Raw genomic sequence first — 21255 nt, forward strand, 5'->3', positions numbered from 1 at the left:
GCCACATGCCAAGAGCAGTTCCTTACCAAATATGGAGATGACAGGTCTCTAGCCACTTTAATAAATGACCTCTCCAATCTGAGAATAGAGCATAGGGAACCAATAAAGGAGTTTAATGCCCGATTTAATAAACTCCTAAATAAAATCCCTACCGCTTCAAAACCAAGTGAACAAATTAGAAGCGAATGGTATATTACCGCCCTCCCTGCCAACATAGCTATTTTTGTTGACAGGGCTGGCAAACCTACCTTAGCCGAAAATATGAAGGAAGCACTTGCTGTTGAGAAGCGCATCAACGCTCTAGAAAAGAAAGCTTCCTTGGAGGATAGAAAAGCTAAAAAAGTCTCATTTAAAGAGGATTCTAAGAAGAAAACCCCAAAGGACCCGTATGACATGGAAGGTTTACAAAAAGTCCTTAAAACATTGTCTAATGAAATGGTTGAGATTAAAAAACAGGTGGCCGAGACTTCAAACAAAAGACCATTTAGGACTTTCAAGAAAACTGAAGCAAAGCCACCCAATGTTATATCTAATGCAGACTCAGAACAGGAAGAAGAGGAAGAGGAAACAACCTCCCAAACAGATGATGAAGAAGAAGTAGTTGAATGCCACGGCATGTGGGATTTTATACTCCCAAACTCTGACACCGAGAATCAAGAAGAAGCCTTTCCTGTTACTACAAGAAGTAAAATCGCTTCTGAACCTACCCAGGCACCTACAAAGAAAAGGAGTGCAGGTGCTACCACACCAAAGGAAAAAGTTCTCCCAAAGAAGTCACCTGTAGCAGCTCCCCAAAACCAGCCTTCAACTTCTAATTCTCCTTCGACATCTAAGACACTAGTGGTATCTGACTCCATGGAGTATAATATTGTTGATGATATGAAAAAGACTAAGGCAAACATAACCATGTTTGAACTTAGTAAGTTAAAACATCAGCAGAAATTGCTTCTAAGAGAATTGAATGCTGTCTCCTCTTCTCCTCTTCCCAGTTCAAAAGCTGCTAATGATTCAGGACAACCCCCTCCAGGTATGGTTGAAGCTACCGATTCAGTTCTGATCGGAGATAGATCCAATTCTCATACTCCACCTTTCTTGCTGACCTATGAAATCTATAATCGAAATCTGCATAACTGTTTAATCGATTCAGGGGCTTCATCTAATATTATGCCAGCTTCAGTTTGTTCTAAACTGAACATAGAACCCCAGAAGTCTGCTATTCACATTGTACAGTTAGACAGAACCAAAGTAAAGGTGGTAGGAGAAATTAATTCCGTGACTATCAGGTTGTCTGCTGATCCCAGAATTGTACAGAGAATAGATATTTTGATTGCTGACATACCTGAATTCTACGGTTTAATTTTGAGCAGAGATTGGTCCGAAAAACTGCATGGGTACATTTCCACTGATTGGTCACATATGTGGCTCCCCTACAAGGGTAAGCCAAATCAAATAAGGATCGACCGTGAGAAACACATGACCCACACAGTAACCGATTTCGAACAAGAAAACCAGCCTGTGGCCTTCAACAACAACATTTTGGGGAATTATTCCTCAGAATCATTCTTTGGCAACTTTCTTGCCCAACCCTCTCCTTTTTTAGTTAACCATTGTACATCTCAAGTAGAAAATTTTTCACAAACCAATTTATCCAGATGTTTTAATGAAAATCAAAAGGATGTAAATATTTTTGTTAATTCTCCTTTATTTTGGTCTTTGTATTTTGATGGCTCTAAGTCCAGCGAGGGCTCAGGAGCAGGTTGCATTTTGGTTAGTCCGCAAGGTGAAAAGACAATGCTGTCCTGTAGATTAGAATATGAGTGCACTAATAACACGGCCGAATATGAAGCTCTAGTGCAGGGATTATATAAGGCAATCGATCTTAAAGTCCAATATATTAAAGTATTCGGCGATAGTGAGATCATTGTTAAGCAGGTAAGAAATGCAATTCATTGCCTTTCAAGCCACCTTAAGCATTATCAATCGCTAGTGCGAGATCTTACTTCACATTTTTCAGCATTCAACATTTCTTCAATTCCTAGATCACAGAACTCAGCAGCCGATTTACTAGCCAACGTAGCTTCCAAACTTCTGCCTTCTGAAGACTATAGCCTTGATAGATTTTCTGTAGAACTAATTTTTAGGCCTTCAGTTCCTGATAATATCACTAACTGGAGGGTTTTCAACCATGACGAGGATATCTTGCAATTCTTAACCTCTGAAAAGTCCTATGACAATCAAATCATTGAAGAAGATGAGCATGATTCTCAAATGAAAAGAACATCTCAAGATAACGCGATTCCTAAGCCTGTAGTAAAGCTCGAAGACCTTTATGACATTAAAGACAGGTTTAAACCTGTAATTAATACAAAACTCCAAAGCTCTACTCTTAGGTTTGAATTGATTAATTTGGGAACAGATCAAGCTCCTCAAAATATCAACTTAGGATTAGGACTTTCTGTAGAAGAAAAGGAAGCATTTATCAAACTGTTAAAGAAAAACAAACAAGTTTTTGCTTGGAAGTATGATGACCTCAAGACATATGATACATCTATCATACAGCATACTATTCCTATGCTTCCCAATCAGAAGCCGATCCAGCAGAAGTTAAGGAAAATACACCCGAATTTGGAGAGCCAGATAAAGTCGGAACTTAATAAGCTTTTAAAAGCTAAGATTATCTTCCCCGTCCGACACTCAAACTGGGTCTCTAATATGGTACCAGTCAGGAAGAAAAACAGCGACATCCGAATTTGTATCGATTTCAGAAACTTGAATAAGGCAAGCTTGAAAGATAACTTCCCATTGCCTACTATGGAGCAGATCCTCCAATCGGTAGCAGGATCTGAATTGATGTCCTTTCTCGATGGATTCTCAGGATATAACCAAGTGCTAGTTCATCCTGATGACCAACTTAAAACCACATTCAGAACAAAATGGGGGACTTATGCATATCAAAAAATGCCTTTTGGACTCATAAATGCAGGAGCGACATTCCAGAGAGGTATGGATACAGCCTTTAGAGGGTTAATTAATCGAACAGTAGTCGTCTACCTTGATGATATTACTGTATATTCTAAAAAGAGATATAATCACTTGCATGATTTAAATCAGATTTTTCAGCGATGCAAAACACATGGTATCTCTCTTAACCCAAAAAAGTCTTTCTTTGCTCTTAACCAAGGTAAACTTTTAGGTTTTATTGTATCTAAGGATGGCATTTATGTAGATCCTGATCGAATTAAGGAAATTTCTGAAATTCCTTTTCCACACAATAAAAAATCGATGCAGTCGTTTTTAGGCCTGATTAATTTCGTAAAACGATTTGTTCCAGATTTTTCACAGATTGTACTACCACTACAAACGATGATTAAAAAGAATTCAACCTTCAGATGGGGATTAGAAGAAAAGCAAGCTTTTAATGACATTAAGCAATCAATAATCAATGCCCCAGCCCTGAATACTCCAAATCTTTCTAATCATTTTACATTATATACCATTGCATCCGACTTATCTTACGCAGCAGTGCTCACACAGTTGAATGATGACAATTTGGAAGCGCCCATCTCATTCTTTAGTTCAAACTTTCAAGACGCCGAATTAAACTATTCCGATGTTGAGAAACAAGCTTTTGCCGTGTTTAAAGTAGTCAAACATTATCGACCCTTTCTTTTAAAAACCCATACTAAAGTGATAGTTCCTTTCTCGGCAGTTAGGCAACTATTAATTCAAAAAGAATTGGGTGAAAAAGGGGCAAATTGGGTCGCGGCTCTCCAAGAATATGACCTAGAAATAAAGCCAACGAAGATTGTTAAGGGTCAAGGTTTTTGCAGGATATTGGCAGGAGCATGTAACATTCCGGAATCAAGCGATACAGAGCAAACTCAAGAAGTTAATCAGCTAAGTGTTCCCGATTCCGAATCTCAATATGCAGATTTGATCTTTTATTTAAAGAATGGTTATGCACCTACGAACTTGTCCTACAAAAACAAAAGGGCCATTAGATTAAAAGCCAAGAGTTTTTCGATTATCAATGATGTGCTTTTCAAAAGAAATTATGATTCTGTTCTATTAAGATGCCTTGAGAAACCTGAGGCACAAAAGGTTTTGCAGGAGCTACATGACGGACGAGCAGGAGGACATTTTGGAGCTGATACAACAGCTCATAAAATTATTCATGCTGGATACTATTGGCCTACTTTGTTTAAAGACGCTCACGAGTATGTAAGGAAATGTCTCAAATGCCAAACTTCCAGTGGAAGACAACAAAAACCAGCTTTCCCTTTGCAACCAGTCAACATCGAACAGCCTTTCGAACAATGGGGATTGGACATCATTGGAGAAATTAATCCACCTTCTTCCAGGCAGCACAAATATATCCTTACAGCCACCGATTACTTTACAAAGTGGGTAGAAGCAGTTCCGTTAAAGACAGCAAACTCTGAGGCGATCATTGAATTTATAGATCAGTTCATCATTACCAGGTTTGGTGTTCCAAACGCTCTTGTCTTTGATAATGCTTCTTATTTCTCAGGTAATGCAATGACTGATTTCGCTATCAAAAGAGGATTTAAATTAAAGTATTCTGCTAATTACTATCCTCAGGGTAATGGCCTAGCAGAATCAACTAATAAAAATCTAATCAAAATTATTAAGCAAACAATCGAAGAGAATCATAAGAACTGGCACAAATCCTTAGTATTTGCATTATGGGCCGATAGGATAACACAGAAAGCCTCCATAGGAACCTCTCCGTTTAATCTTGTCTATGGAAAAGAAGCAATTGTACCAACCAATCTTCTTCTTCCCTCTCTAGCCCTAGTGCAATTTATTGAGGAAACTCCTTCTTCCTCTATCCAGTTCAGATATGATCAAATTCTCAAACTTGAAGAGGAAAGGGAAAAGGCCAAGGTTACACACGCCAAACATCAACAAGTCATTAAAGCAGCTTTTGATCTAGCCTCGTCTAGTCCTAAACAATTCCAAGTCGGAGATTTAGTTCTGAAATGGGACAAAGCCCATGAAGACAAAGGTAAACACTCCAAGTTTCAGAAACTGTGGCTTGGACCATTTCAGATCTGTGAAAAAATAGGCCATTCCACTTTTATACTGCAAAATTTATCACGGGTGAGAGATTCTCTCCCTGTCAATGGTCTGATCTTGAAGAAATTCTTTAATTGAGGAGGTAACCCCTTCTCTTTATAGTTTGATAGTTTTTATAGTTTGTAGGATTTGTAGAAAATAAAGATGTGGGATATCTTCCATTGACCTTTTGCTGTAGTTAAAAGTTGTCTCGCTGGGACACTATCAATATTTGCTTTTGGATAATAGAGTCTTAAACCAAGAGAGATTATTTCTAGGAAATTAGATATCTTTCTATTCTGAGATCGCAGTCTAACTTTTGTAAACTTCTCTCTGAACGTAGTTCTATGAGTCATGTTGGGTTTTCAAAACTGGTCTCCAAAGGTTATCTATATTAAAATAGGAGCTAATCCATCTTCAACATCTTTAACTCTCAACCTGTCATCCATTTACTCTTAAGGAGACAGTTGTTCCTCCCATTCACCAAAAGTTTATGATTACTCAGAGTGTAATTATAAAATATAAAAGATTAAAGATAAGAGGTCTTATTACAAGCCTGCTTACCATGTTCATAGGAAAATAATTTAACTGACATTACCAAAACTGCATATCAAACAGGGTAATGGCTTGAAATTTCAAGACAAGGGGTCTCATCACGAGCCAGCTTGTTCAGTTTGATTACTACCCGTGAGTGGCATTGTCATTATCTGGCCACCAAACCAGGACAATGGCTTTTATCTTAAGCAAAGAAGAAAAGAAAATGAAATTCAAAAATGTGAAAATATGTTTTGAATTCATTCTGTTTAGTCACACTCTTAAGTGAATGGAACAATGGACAACAGCATGGTTAAAAGGTAACCCTGCCGAGACTATAAACGTTTGCTGGCAGCAGAGGCTCTACCTATGACAGAGGAGTTTACTTTAAAAGCTGATTTGGAAAAGTTTTCTGTTTTACCTTTATGAACCATTAAAGACCTGTTTTAAAACTTAAAATGCATTTATTTTCTTTATAAAAAGAGGAAGTCAACAGAAGAATTCTGCTTTATTCAGAATCAATAGATATCTAGTTATATTAGAAATTTCCTTTCCCTTATAGAGATTCTATTTGAAAAAGTTTAAGTATGTTTATCAGTCCAGAGATAACTGGTTCTACCAACGAATCGCCAATTGTTGTGCCCTACAACAACCCCCCATTTCATAACATTTTTAATCACAAACAATTAACATATGAAATGGGTCCCTTTTAAAATTTAATTGGCATTAATGAATTTGTTCGAAAAAGGTATGATAATCAAATGAATTTGTGAATAAAAGCCTTTTTGAATAAATATCAAGTAATTTTTGGTTAAGTCCGAAAAAGCAATCGCAAGATCGCATGTCACCTTGGTCCTTTCCGATGCGATATCGCTATCGGCGATCGGCGGTATTCAATGCACACACAAAAAGAGCACATATCTTACACCCCGATGCGACGTGATATCGGCGATCGGCTATCGGCGCTGCCTCTTGTAAAAAAACGCTTTAAGCCCCGACCCGATGCGATATCGCTATCGGTAGTCGGCGGAATCCCATACATTTTCATAAGACGCTCAGATCTTTTCCCCGATGCGATGTGATATCGCTATCGGTAGTCGGAAAATCATTTGATATACATCTAGGAATGTGTTCGCGTGCTAATCCGATGCGATGTCGCAATCGGCATTCGCCAAGATCTCTCCCAAACGATAGTATCACTCACACCCCCGATGCGATGCGATGACGCTTAACGATGACCAGAATTCCTAAAAGGTGATTGTTTCAAAGCTTTAAAGTTATATTTAAATCCGATTGACAAAAGCACAGATTTCAAAATGCCGTTAAATGCAGGGATAAGGTAATGCATGCGTATTTAAAACTTTACCCCTTCGATTTAACGAACACTTACGATTAGACCTTTAAAAAATCTGTTGCACGCTTTAAGGGGTCATTCGGTTTAATAACGAAGTAATGGTCATTTATGGAGCTGCAGGCTGTAAAATCACCATCATTGCATCTGCGGTGCCTTCTCAAATCATTAGATCCGCAGCCACTTTTAGAATTAATCTTGCCACGCTTCAAGTAATATATCTATCCCGTTATGGATTGTCGTTGTTATTTCCTTGTTACGATTTCTCTTGCATTTGTGTAGAATTCAGCTGTCGAGAGAAGCCTGAACATGATGGGAAAGAAATTCAAGAAGGCTGCGGGTTCTACTGTAACACCTGTCGCAGGTCAAGCTGCTATAGTTTCGAAGAAAGGCCTAATCTCAGATACTACATGCACTGGTCTTCCTAGCACTACTTGGCAGGGTACATATAATCTGTTAGAGGCCGAGCAACCGGAAAAGACAGTGACTGAGGCTAGTGTGGATGAACAAAGGAAGTCCGAGGCAACTCTCAAAGACTTGGCCGACTCCTTTTTGCACAGAATAGCAGCCAGAGAGCAGGTCCTACCTTACACTGATGTGGTACGCTGGGCAATTGAGGAAATTACCCTCACTGATAGAACTTTTCATACAAGGGATGGAAGGATTTTCGGGTCATTCAAGCCTGATGACCTGAGGCGAATGTATCATTTGCCTGAACCTGAGCTAGTCTATAACAGAACCTTCGTGGAGAAGTTCGCGAACGAGAATGAATCACCATCCGAACCCCTCCGAGATTGGAGGCAGAACCCAGCCAAACACAAGCATGAAAGTTCGGGTAAGTACTCCAATGCTTCTTTGGCTTCTCCCTATTGCTACGCTGGGATTATGATGTGTAGATTGTGGGGATTACATGACTCCGCTAATATCCATATTGACATGGTTCCCCTAATGGAAGCGGCTGTCAATAGTACAATTATGGATTGGGCCACTATTCTGTCTGATAAGTTGGTCATAGCTGTTCGTGAATTTAGAGCCAAAACCAGAGTCACCGAAAGGAAAATCCCACCATTTTATTACTTTGCTTACATTATGGATACCCTGTGTTTTAATTCTGAGTTTCCTGTCCTCGGTTAGAGATGGACCACCCATGATCCAACACCCATTCATTTGTACCATCGGAAATTGTGGAAGCCCTCTTACAAGGACCATTTGTATCAAATTTGCAATGGTTTCATGGTGCCCATTCACTATTCTATTTTCGACAGACCCATCCCAAGAATTTCCTATGAAGCTTCTTTTGACCTACCAGCCGTAGCGCATTGGTTCGGGGAAGAGCATTTTACCTATATTAGAGTTTTTGGAAGCAAAGCTAGGCCACACGTTCTCCCTCTATACATCCCAGACAAATTGTTAGCCCGGGAAATCTCCTACCAGATTATGTCCAAGGGTGTCACACAAACTCTCAAAGATGAGAAGAAGAGAGGATGGCCCTCTTTTCCTTTAAGAATTGGAGTTTATACGCTACATAATTACAAACATGCAGAAAAAGAAGCAACAAAACTCCAAATGATATCCCTGGCCACTATCCCAAACAGACTCTATGATCCGAACAAGACTGCTTTCATTGCCCTGGAACAGGCCAAACTGTAAAAGATTATCCATCAAGAAGATCAGTTTGATGACCTGTTCGTAGGTGCCGATTCAATAAGCCAAACCAAACAGCTTGCTGCAATGAGATACGAAGATGTGGAGTTAACTGAATTTAATAAACTTAGAAAGCAAAGGTTGCAAACTTTGCCTCTAGATTCATTATCCACAACCCCAGCATCTTCCTCAAGCGAGCCTGGTCAGCAGCAGGTACATCCACCTCCTATTACAATTAAAGAGTATGATAAACAACAAGAGGAAAGGCAAAACAAGCTGCAGGCAGAGAAGCATAAAAGGGAGCAGATAGAAAGGCAGCAAAAGGCACAAAAGGATCAAGAGCAAAGAAAACAGAAAGAGATAGAGGAACAGAGGAAGAAGGAAGAAGAAGAGAAAACAAAGAAAGAACTGGAAGATAGGCAGAAAAGGGAATTGGAGGAGCAGCAGCGGAGAGCACAGGAGGAGCAGTAGCGGAAGGCATTTGAGGAACAGCAGAGGATTGAACAAGAAAAAGAACAGAGCAAAGCCCACACAGAGCAACATGAGCAAACCTCCACCGATCCTGAATTGATTAAGGAATGGAACCAATTCGATTCCATTATCAGTGGTAAGGAAGCCTCCAAAGACTCAGACACCTCTAAAACAAGCAATGCTCCCGATACTACTTCTTCTCAGGTTCTAGAAGGAACCAGCGGCCCACCCATTTTACAGGATGTCGAGGTAATCACTCAAGACCCGTCCGATCAAATTGATCTTCAGGTGGAAGAAATTCCTCCCCTAGATATTTTCTACAGCCCAAAGCATAGAGCCGTTGTTAGGCGCTCTAGGAAAAGACGAAGGCTTGATCAACCTTCTATTTCTCCTGAGCAAACAGTCACGGGCAATGTGGTCTGGAAGGGGGAATTGGACCCCTCCGATGATCTGACTAAGCTGTCGCAATTTGCGGGAGCTTATTCGGCAGCGACTATTGACAAAGCATCAGAGGTAAGTCTTCTGTTGAAGACTAAAGATCATGAAATATATGCATTGCAGGCAGAAGTAATTGAGGCGAAAAATAAGGCAGCACAGGTAGAAGAGCAGTTGCTGGCTCAACAACAAGAAAACAATTTGTTAACCCAGCAGCTGCAAATTGAAAAACAGAGGATAGACCAAAGTGAGGTTCAGAAGGCAAAAGAATTATCGGAGGCATTGTCACAGTTAAAAGCGTCAAATGAGCTGATGATAAAATCTAAAGACGAGCAAATAGCTCAGCTATCGGCACAGCTCGAAGGTATCAAGGACGCCCAGAGTATTGACGATTTCAGAGCAGAGGCAACTCGAATAAATGGCGCATTAATATCTCAGATCAGACTCTTGTGCCGACAACTTACTGACGCTGAGTCATTATGTGAAACATCTACAGTAGTGTGTGAGCAAATAGAAAAGGCCAGGAATAAGCTAGATCAGGCCGAAGATGACATATCTGAATATATTGAGTGGCAAGACACTCCAGAAGGGAAAGCGGCAAATTTGTCCCGAATCCATGTAACGTACAAGGACATACTCTTCATGGAATGGAACACTCAGGTAATGAAAGCGGAAAGGGCGGCCTCAAGATGTAAAATGATTGCCAGCAACATGATCAATCTAGTCAACGACACACTCTATCTGGCAAACATGATTTCCCAGTGCACACCTGGAAGCATAACAACAGCAAACATGCTGGAGCAGAGAAATTACCCTGATCTGGAGAAACAAGGACGGTTAATCGCTGGAGTAAATACTTTAACCGCCGACGCATACTGGCTCTTTCTGATTAAACCACATTCTCAAAGGTCGGCTCTTAACTGTTTAACAGATGCCCTCTGATACCTGATTTCCGACATTCAGGATGCCACATATGATGCCCAGCTAACTTCGCGTCTCAACACTCCACCAGAAGTAGAGCCAATGCTGGCGATATGTCAGCGAAGGAGTAAAGGCAAAGAGACCTCTGAATGAAGCATCGCCGCCGACTGCCAGATCGCCAGAAAAGAAGATGATATTTGTTAATGCCAATTTAGTAGCTTTTCAGTTTTTTAGATATTTAGATATTTAGATTAGCATAGTATTTATAGATCCTTTCATTGTTTTGGAAAGGGTCGTAAAATTTTGTAAAAGACTTAAAGGCTGAAGTTTGCACTATTGTGCTTCAGTCTATATCCTTTTGTGAAACTCGACCGATGGTTCTTAATTTTGCTTAGAAGGTTGTTTTATGCAATTGTGCACTACTGTCACTTGTTTGGAATGCTTTCTGGTTTGAAGGAAGGACCGCGACATAGTGATTAATATACTGGATTGATCAAACAGCTTACATGGTACTATTATCTGTATCTGTGCTCTTTTCTATTATATGAATTGCTGTGTTATTATCTTTGCTATTGTTGAATACATGTATGCAATATAACAACAAATCTTCATTTCATATCACTATTGAATGTTTTGTGATTTGTTATCTCTTTTACTCATGCGTGTAGCAATGATATAAATGACTAAGTGTAGTAATTCGCTATCATCGCTCTGCATAACTAATTATGCAGAGCAATCTTAAATGGTTTAAACATCTATGCTTTAGTGTTAGAGTCATCTATATGCCTGCCATTAAGCACAGATTATCAAACACTGCACTCTACAAATTGATAAGTCCCGGGATTAGATTATAGTTATTATATTTCTCTTATAGTTTAGTTGTTCACTTATTACCACCTTATATCGTAAATCATTCATCCATCCCGTTTACTTATAATTCTTGGGAAACTGGTCCCATTATCCCCAGTCGGAGCCACTATCCCAAACGGAAAAGGAGCTGCACTAAGGTCCGGACCGGGTGGTTTCCCCGATGTTGTTGCAACGAATTTCGGGGCATCAACAGAATGTTGGGACGATGTCAGAGTGATCCAGGTTTAGACCACTGGAGAGCTGCAAAGAAAGTAATGAGGTACCTTCAAGGGACCAAAGACTACATGCTTATGTATTTCCTGTTTGAGGCTGCTTTACATGGTGTATGGCTTAAGAATTTCATTTCTGGGCTTAGAATTATGGATTCTATATCTAAGCCATTGAGAATATATTGTGATAATTCAGCTGCTGGTTTTATGGCTAAAAAAGTGGGAGTCGAAATAAACACATCGACATTAAGTTTTTAGCTATAAGGGAACGTGTTAAAGAAAATAAAGTGGTCATTGAGCACGTCAACACTGAGTTAATGATCAATGATCCTTTGATTAAGGGCATGCCACAGTTAATTTCAAGGATCATGTATTGAATATGGGACTTGGTTCCATTATGCAGTTTTTTCATTGTATGGACAATGTTAATGAAATTATTAATTATTGTGATGTTTTTTCTCATATTATGTGCACCTTAAGTTGATTTGAGAAAATTCATTTAAGAAGGACCAAGAATAAACATAGGGTTTATTCATTAAGAAATTGTTGCCACATAAATTATAATAAGAATAAATTCATAGTAATACATGGAAGGTAATACTCGTCATTAGAGGACTTATCGCCATGATTCATGTATCTATTACTTAATAAAGATTGTCAATGGTTTTGAGACATTAAGTTTGGAAGTATGGACCAAGTGGGAGAATGTTAAGCTCCATTAATTTAACACAAAATCTACATTGATTTATGGAGTTGCAGCTTTTCTTAACTTATGGAAACCAACTGCAGTAGTTTCCTTAAGTTAAGAAAATCAACTGCAATTACTAAATTAATAATTGGGAGCTACTAAAGTGGTCCATTACTTTGATCTCATCTCTACCTTGATTTGTGGTTTTTCTAACACATAGCATTTAGAAGCTTGATGGAAGCTTAGCTATATGTTTATCTGTTGGTCCCAAGCTCATATCTCAACCCCCTTCAGTTCTACACCATCTAGCTGAGATAGCAGAGCTCGGAAGTGCCTTCAGAATTTTGTGTTCTTTGCTTGGACAGAAGCTGGAGTGCTGAAGAAGAAGCTTGTGGACTGTGGCCTGCGTCAACACATCACCAATGGCTGGAGGTAACTCATATCCCTGGGCAATAAGGTTTAATGATTCTTTGAGTTTATTCTGCATGCAGAATCATGGTTAAAATTGTAGAATGTCTAACATAATTACCTCATAATAACTTTAAATAGATCTTAGAATACACCCTAATAAGCCTAAGAGACTAGGAATTTAACACACATTAACTAAAGGCTTAATCTTTCTTGTGTTTGCTAACTTCTAACGTCAATTTTGGGACTGATCTCATGGTTAAGGAAATCTAATCTAATTTACTGACGTCTGGTACATTTTTTCAAAGTGACAACATTCTGAAGAATAGTTGGTGAACTAATTGCATCTTGATGATAAGCTAACTCATTCTTGCATCTAGTTGCATTTGCTTGTCTCTGACATATCATTGCTAATTATGTTCGCTGCATTTCATTGTTAGCAATATTGCCAATTTCATTGTGGTTTCTTATTTTCTCTTATATTTTTACCCTTGTGTTGACCTCAAAAGAATATTGAAGTCTCTCTTTTTTCTAATTGCTAATCTATATAAGTGGAAGAGAAATTCAAGGAGTCTTAATAAGAAACACATTTGAGTTCATTGTTGACTAAAGAGCTCTAATTAGGAATCATAATAACTTTAACCCTTGCCACTCTTGTTTCTTTAAGAAAAGGTCTAAAGTGTTGTCTAAAATGCTCTAAAGTTGCTATTTCTTGCAAATCTTGTACTTAGAGTACTTGTTTTTGCAGGTAATTTAATTGGGCTCTTTTTTCATCTGAAGCGTAAAGTGGATAATTGTGCCTAACTGTTCGTCTTAAGTTAACATTGTGAGAATCTTATCTATCGTTATCACATTGGAGTATTTTTCATATTGTAATCACATTTAAGAAATTGAATATCATATTGCATTATCATCCTAAGCTAGAAATGCACATTTAAAATATACCTCCAAGCATAAGATTGGTTGTAAGAAGATAGCACAACCTTTTCTCACCCAACTTGCATAGTTTAGACCCTCATTTGTGGTTAACATGGGTGGCCTTGTAGTTCTTTTGTGGGAAATTCCTTGTAGGAATGGAGGAACTTGGGTGGTTAGAACCTCATGGGAGGTATCATTAATGATGCCATAGCCTCCTTCTTGTGGGCTTCTCTCTACAACCTATATTTGAGACTAACTTTAAAACATAGTGGAGTAAGGACTCCCCTTGATAGGGCATTTAACTAAAATTTACCAAGATCTTGCATTTCACTTAGATATAGGTGTTGCACTTCATATAGGATAGATTTTCATCCTGCACCAACTATTCATCTTGTAACCTGGAACTTAATCTATATTGGGCAAGTAAATAATTTTTAAAGGCACTAGTATCATACTTAAAAATCCTAAAATCTAATCAAGTTGTGCTAAAAAATTAAACTTGTAAATTATCCTTAACCAAATTGCTAGGCCATTCAGTTGTGTCTCCCAAACTCATCATCTCATCCATAAGGACTACCCCACTTAGCCTGCTTTAGGGAGACAACTTAAACAGAGAAGGTCAGGATCAAAGTGACAACCCCTGCCCTGAGCGTTGTCACATTTTGGTGTACTATTTAAGTGACAACATTTTTTGTTGTTGTTTCCAGGGATAAATTTCTCTGTTCCTGGCACTTTAACATTTTCTCTTTTCATCATCATCTTCTTTAACCCGTCAAGCGCCACATTTTTTGGCACCATTGTTGGGAACTAATCTTGTGGTCCTAGGTTTTTCATGATATCTCTTCTTTGCATCTTTTAATCCGGCATCATCATAACAATTTTTGGCCTTGATTCTTGACTAAATTTTCATTTTTGCCTTTTGGATTTTAGAGTTAGATTCATGTTCAAGTGGCGAATCCATTTCTTTCATTTTTTCAATAATTTCTGCTAGAAGCTCACTTCTTGTAGATTTCTTGTTTTTCTTGAACAAGGATCTCTCTCTAACATCCATTAGCTCCTTTTTCCCTTGAGAAAGTCATCATGAATGACTTATTCGCCCTTTTTCGTTTTACTAACATTCAAGGGTATCCTCATGATATTCTGAAAAACGCTATTGATAATTTGCCCGTGGTAAAATTTAATTACTGCTAGAACTCATCTCAAGAGGTTTACTCTTTGTGTACAAAGGTTTTTTGTCTCTACATGTTATAATCATGAAGACATCATGAAATGACTCTTTGTCCTTTCTTCGGAAGGTGACGCTATGAATTGGTTTTATGATTTTCTTGACAATTCTTTTGATTCTCTACAAGACATCATCAATGATTTCAAAAATATATATGGAGATCAAAGGGGTTCACCTTGTTCCATTTACAATGTAAAGAAAAGTGAAAGTGATCCTGTGAAAAACCTAACTATCATAGAAACATTTCAAGAGAATGTGCCACATCAATCTTTTCCATATTGCAGACCTTGTGAGAATTTTCATGATGAATCCACTTGTGTCATTGCAAGAAGAATCCTCGTTAGTGGAAAGGCGAGGGACAAATGATCAAATTGGTATCGACGATGAAAAATAAAATGATAATCATCTTATCAAGGAATTAACTCAAATGCTTAAAGACATGAAATTCAATGAAGCACAATTGATGAAAACCATGGAACTCAATCAAGAGAATTACTCTAAGGAAATGAGATCCATGCACACCAAGTTGTTAGACATAGAAGAAAAGCATTCTGAGGAGCTAAACACCATGGAAGCAAATCATAAGAAAGAAATGAGTTCTATTCAAGAAAATCATAACAAAGTGATAAAGGACATTGAAGTCATTCAAATTTCTCTTTAGAACATGTTACAAGCTATGGAAATTACTCAACATAATTAGATGATCATTTTTAATTACATGATAGTTATCATGGAGGTTAATCACGCACAACAAATGAAAATTATGGAAACAAAGCACACTGAACAAATGACTTCCATAAGGAATAAACATATCACTCTTCAGAGAAAACTACAAATGATGGAAAAATCACAGGTTCATGAGCTCTAGCTCAGACTAGAGGATCCAGAGGACAAGCACAAAGAACTTTTGAAAGATCACAATCCTCCTAGTCCACTGAATCAATTCCCATCTCATTGTGAGGAGGTCACTTGTCCCATTGAAAGAGGTTAACTGGAAGTAGCATAGTTCTAAATAAGTTGAAGAAATCAAGATATTAAGGTCAATCACAATGCTTGTGGGACTTATGTGTCACCTTTGACAAAATATATTCAGAATAAAATGGGGCATACCTCAAATACTTCAAATATTTCGTCCGAGCATTTTTAGAATAAAGACAGAAAATCTACATTGGTCGCATTATTAGTGTCATAGCCCACCAAGAAGAAAAGTAAAAAGCAAAAAATAAAAAGGAAGAAGTTTTATGCATTTGATGGTCGAGAACAACATGATATCAGATAAGTCAAAGTCCAAGAATCTTCAGAATTCAGCATGGCACTATTGTCGCCTAGATTGTATAGGCACCACGGCAATGCTCAGGGCGGGGGATGTCACTCTGATCCCCGCCCACTTCGTTCTAGCTGTATCCCAACAGTAGGCTATGGGGGGTTGTCCCTATGGAGAATGAGATGAGAGACACGTTGGGGACCAAATTATATAAAAGACACAGTTGAGTGGCCTAGCCACTTGGTTAATTTTTAATCAAGATATCAGATTGGATTATTTAGACCAGTGCCTTATGGAGTCAAATTCTTGCTTATGAACAAATTAGAGGCCAAGTAGCTGGATGGACAGCTACTGCTTTAAAATGATTGACCATCTTAGGATAATGTGCAAGGAATATGAATGGATCTTGACCTAGGATTGCTTGTGCTGAATACTTTAGCTATGGCTAATCTTCAACTATGACTATAAGTATTTATAAATTGAAATCAACGGGCAATCCTTAAACACAAGAAAACATATCAAGTTAACAAGTGTTAAAGTGAACAATAAATGCCAATGATATAACAGGTAACCAAAGACAATGCCAATTTACTCAAGGCAGATGATTATATTGCTCAAGGAACTTACACATTAAGTTACCACAGTCCTAATTAGATGTTTGAATTATTTGTTCATGTGTGGAAATATAAGTCATCAATCAAAGTGCCGGAGTAATTCTTAGGACATGAACCTGTGGGTTATTTCAGAAACAAAAATGCAGAAATTCAAGGCTACAACAAATAAATGTTATGACAACAGTGAGATGTAAGTATTTTACACTTAGCTTGCTAAGGAAGAAAAACCAAATTACTTTGCTAATGAATAGGGAAGATGAGCCAAGAAATGGATTCCCCCTGTGATTAAGCTAGGATAATCTTCAGTATGCAATTTCAAGGGAGATACAACAGTCATGAAACAAGCTCAAGAACTTACTACTATGATGAACCTTACCACCACTTGAATGCAGAGGTGCTTATGACAGTCAACCTTTTAAGTAAAAATCTAGTGTAGGAGAATGTGTAATTGATCTACTAGTTTTCAATCCAATGATTCCTGGTTTAAGATATTTGCATATCAAATTATAACAATCCTAATTAAATGCCTGATTTTTAATACCCTTAAACACAATTTACCAAATGATATTCACTTTTTGATTAAGTATGTGTGCGAGTGAGGTTATTCAAGTGCAGAGAAAAGCTTAAAAGCAAACGTCAAAATGCTGGAGTGTGAGCCAACTGGGTTAGAGGAGCTTGCCCAAAAAACTAACCAATGGCTAGACTAGATGTAGATGTTAAATTTGATCCCAAAATACCTCTGCAAACCATAAAAAATTTACCACCCACAGTGGGGTTTGTTACCCACCATTTTGTGGGTAATATCCCTAGGAGAATGTTTTTCTCCAAGATGATCCTCAACCGACAGCCAACATCCCCTTGTAGCCACCAACTAGCTCATTGTGCCATTTCTATACCACCTAAGCCATCCATGTGGTCCCTCGCCCATCTTTCATGATCGTATGTTTGAAGGTGGGCCTCCCGAACCTAAAGGTATGCCTTGTCAATTGAAAATTGAGTATTGTGGTTTGCTTCTCATGGACACTTCTGGGCATGGATTAATGGGGGGATTCAGTGAAAAGAATGGGCTAGGTCTATGCTCTTGTCCCCTAGACCCCTTTTAGGTATTAACCTTAGATTGTAGTCCCGTGGGATCTCTTTTATTGCCCATTTGGATCTAGGGATGATACTTCATGGGAAACCCTAATTTTGGTTGTGTGGTCCCACTCTCTTATCTACTTATATTACCCTCTTTCTGTTCATTATTACCCTATTCATCGTTTCTCTCACTTGGGTCCACATTCCTCCACTCGGTCCACATAGGGTTAGAATACCCTTTCCCCTTTCTTGCACCTTGGGTGATGGCCTGGAATGAAGCAAGGAGGTTGATGATGCAGCTAAAGAGAAATATAAAAGCATATATGGCCACATTCAACGTGAAAATGTACCACAAAATGCAAAAATATGGTCGGGACAAACACATTCAGCACGTGGGAAGAAGCCAATACATGAGCTCTACCCCATCATCATGGGGTTCCTACAAGTTCTATGAACCTCCTTCATCATATAAGCAACCCATGATTTTCCCAACCCTTCGTGGGCAATGGACCGCCCCACCATTAAAAGGGGTCATTGACTGCTATATATTATACATCATGCTCTTACCCCTTGAGCCCTAAGTAGTTAATCAAAGAAAATCATCAAAAGGAAAAAGGCATATAAATAAGGGTCGAACAATCAAGGTCGAGGCACCTCATGTACCACGATTTCTCCCTCCTATACATTATAAACCCAAGTGTGGGCTTCCCTCTTATTAGCTACCCTTGTACCCCAACATGTGACCCAGGGCTGCCGCTTCTCATCCCCTACTTCATTCACCTATCTGTCATATGCCACCTGTTAGGTTTTGTGGCATCAGATGTGTTCTAGCCATAAAATTTTTTGGAGAGGTTAGAATACATGAGATCTCCAAAACCCATAAATCGTTTATGGAAATTCTGCCTAGAAGTGTCTCAATTAGATTATTAACCAATTTTTAAATATTTCATAAGTCCAAACTTAGGGAATATGGTTAATTAATCAGTATTAATTGAGATAAGGCGTGGATCATCTAGAAACTCATATAGTTCGACCCAGAAATTATCCTAGCCATTGATTAAATTTCAATATTGTTCGTTGGTGCTCCAACAATGGATTATAAAAGAAAGTCGATGTGGTGATGGAGATCATCCAGTGCATATATTCACTTGCCCAGGCAATTCGATTTTCTCAGTAGCAACAACTCAACAGAGAAGATAGAGCCAGAGGGTGAGTATCAGGTGGAGCAGGAGAGCAACAAAATTCCGAGAGAGTTTCCAGTTCCCAGAAGAGTCGAAAGAAGGAAGTCTGAAATCTTCAAAGGGCCAACGTAGGGACTACGCAGAGGCTAATGTAGGCATCTCACGTATTGGTTGGGGAAGCTATTTCGAAGGCAAAAAATAGTTGTGGGGTGAGAGAAAATTCTCACAATATTTTTGCAAGTGTTTTCTTCATATTACATTGCCAGTTGGGCATCAAAATTAGTGTACTCAGATTTGTTGTTGAAAATAAATAATAAAACCCTAATCTGTTGCACTGATTTTCCCAAGTTTGGTTTTTCCGAGGACAATTGACCAAAAATAACTGTGTCAATTTTATTGTGTGTGCTATAATTTCTCAGTTTCCAGTATTTTATTTTCTACAATAGTTGTATGGTGAAATTGCAGCTGTGATTTTATTTGTTATTTGTCGTAGTAAATAAACTACATAATTAATTTTTGAGTTAGAAGAATCATCTCCAATAATTGTAATATATAGAATTTTCACATGGTATCAAAGCTTAATTGATCATCCAAGAAGCTCAAAAGCAGAAAAAAGGAATTTCATTGTTCAGAGGGAGCAGCATATCGAAATTCCTAAATAGATTGCGTAGATCCCAAATCAGGCAGTTCGACTTGTTAGGGCAATAGTTCGATTTTCTTAGTTGAGAGGAGGTAGGAAAATCAAATTGCCCAGTTAATGGTTCCAACTATTAGAGGGAGTAGTTGCAGCTCATTTTTTTCGTTGAGTAGAATACTGGTTGGACGCAAAAAAAATTTGTTGTAGACTACAGAATTCACATCGTGAGGAAAAGAGAAATATCACACTAAATTTGTTCTAGTTTAGCCATGGAAAAAAGTAACATTCCTGAGACTTTATATTTGTCTTCCATATTGGAAGACGAATTTGCTTGCTTAGTAGGATCAGCTTCATAGGGAGTCTAGTACATAGATAGTGGAGCTTCATCTCACATGACAGGGGTTAGAGAACATTTTTCTAACTGCAAAGAGGAGAAAATGAATTTCCAAATTACTATGGGAAACATAACGAAATGTACTCCAGTAGGGAGAGGTACCATAGATTTTCAGGGGGAGTCAGGAGAAAGCACCAGTGCTTCAGATATATTGCATGTGCCAGGATTGGGTATGAACCTAATTTTAGTATCCCAGTTACAGGATAAAGGGTACGATGTTCACTTTGTAGGGAGGAAAGTGTATGTCAAGCACCCAAGCAAGAAGAAAGTAAGAAATATTGGAGTTCGAAGTAATATGTTGTACCAATTACAAATCGTTTCTCCAATGGAAGTAATAGGTAGCAACAGTAGCAGTGGGAAGGAGTTGAATGAATTTAGGCATAGAAGAATGGGACATCTACATCATTGGAGCACTCAGGATGCTCAAGGGTGTAACGGAGGTTTCTGAGCTAGGGACTGAACACGATGATGTGTGCAAAGGATGCGTACTTGGGAAGTATGCTAAGGGGGAATTTCCAAGGAGTTACAACAGAGTTGATGGCATGTTAGGACTTATACACTCAGATATTTGTGGCCCAATGTCCACTAGAACTCTCAGTAGTGACAAGTATCTTATCACCTTTATTGATGATCATTCCAGGAAAACCTGGATGTACTTCTTGAAGACTAAGGATGAGGTCTTCGATCATTTCAGAGAATTTAAAGCTCTCATGGAGAATGCGACAGGGAAGAAGATCAAGGTACTTCGCTTAGATAATGGTGGAGAGTGTATTGATAAAGACTTCAGAGATTTTTGTGTGATGGAAGGCATCAAGAGAGAAGGGACAACACCATATAATCCACAATAGAATGATGTAGCGGAGTGAAAAATCAGAGCCATTGTTGGAGCTACAAAGGCTATGTTATATGACTAGGATCTACCCATATTTCTATGGGCAGAAGCATGTAACATGACAATGTATATTTAGAATAAGACTCCTCAGAGAGCATTGGGGAAGAAAACTCTAGAAGGAGTCTTCACGAGGAAGAAGCCTGAAGTTAGCCAGCTTAGAATTTTTGGAAGTATTCCTTATGGTCAAGTGCCAGAGACAAAAGGACCAAACTGGATCAGACTGTAGAGAAGGGGTTTTTCGTTGGGTATAGCAAAACCTCAAAGGCATTCATAATCTACATTCTTAACAGTAGGAAGATAGTAGTAAGACAAGATGTGAAGTTCATGGAGGACCGAGATTTCAGGAGGTCTCGAGAGATGCATTCCAGTGATCAAAATCAGTTAGCAGAAGCTCCTTTATTCGAGTAGCAAGGGCAGGTAGTGGGATAAGCTGGAGGATAGTC

This window comes from Pinus tabuliformis, chromosome 6, assembly GCF_031772625.1.
Source record: "Pinus tabuliformis cultivar Carrire ecotype Pingquan chromosome 6, CPIR1, whole genome shotgun sequence".
Lineage (NCBI taxonomy): Eukaryota > Viridiplantae > Streptophyta > Pinopsida > Pinales > Pinaceae > Pinus > Pinus tabuliformis.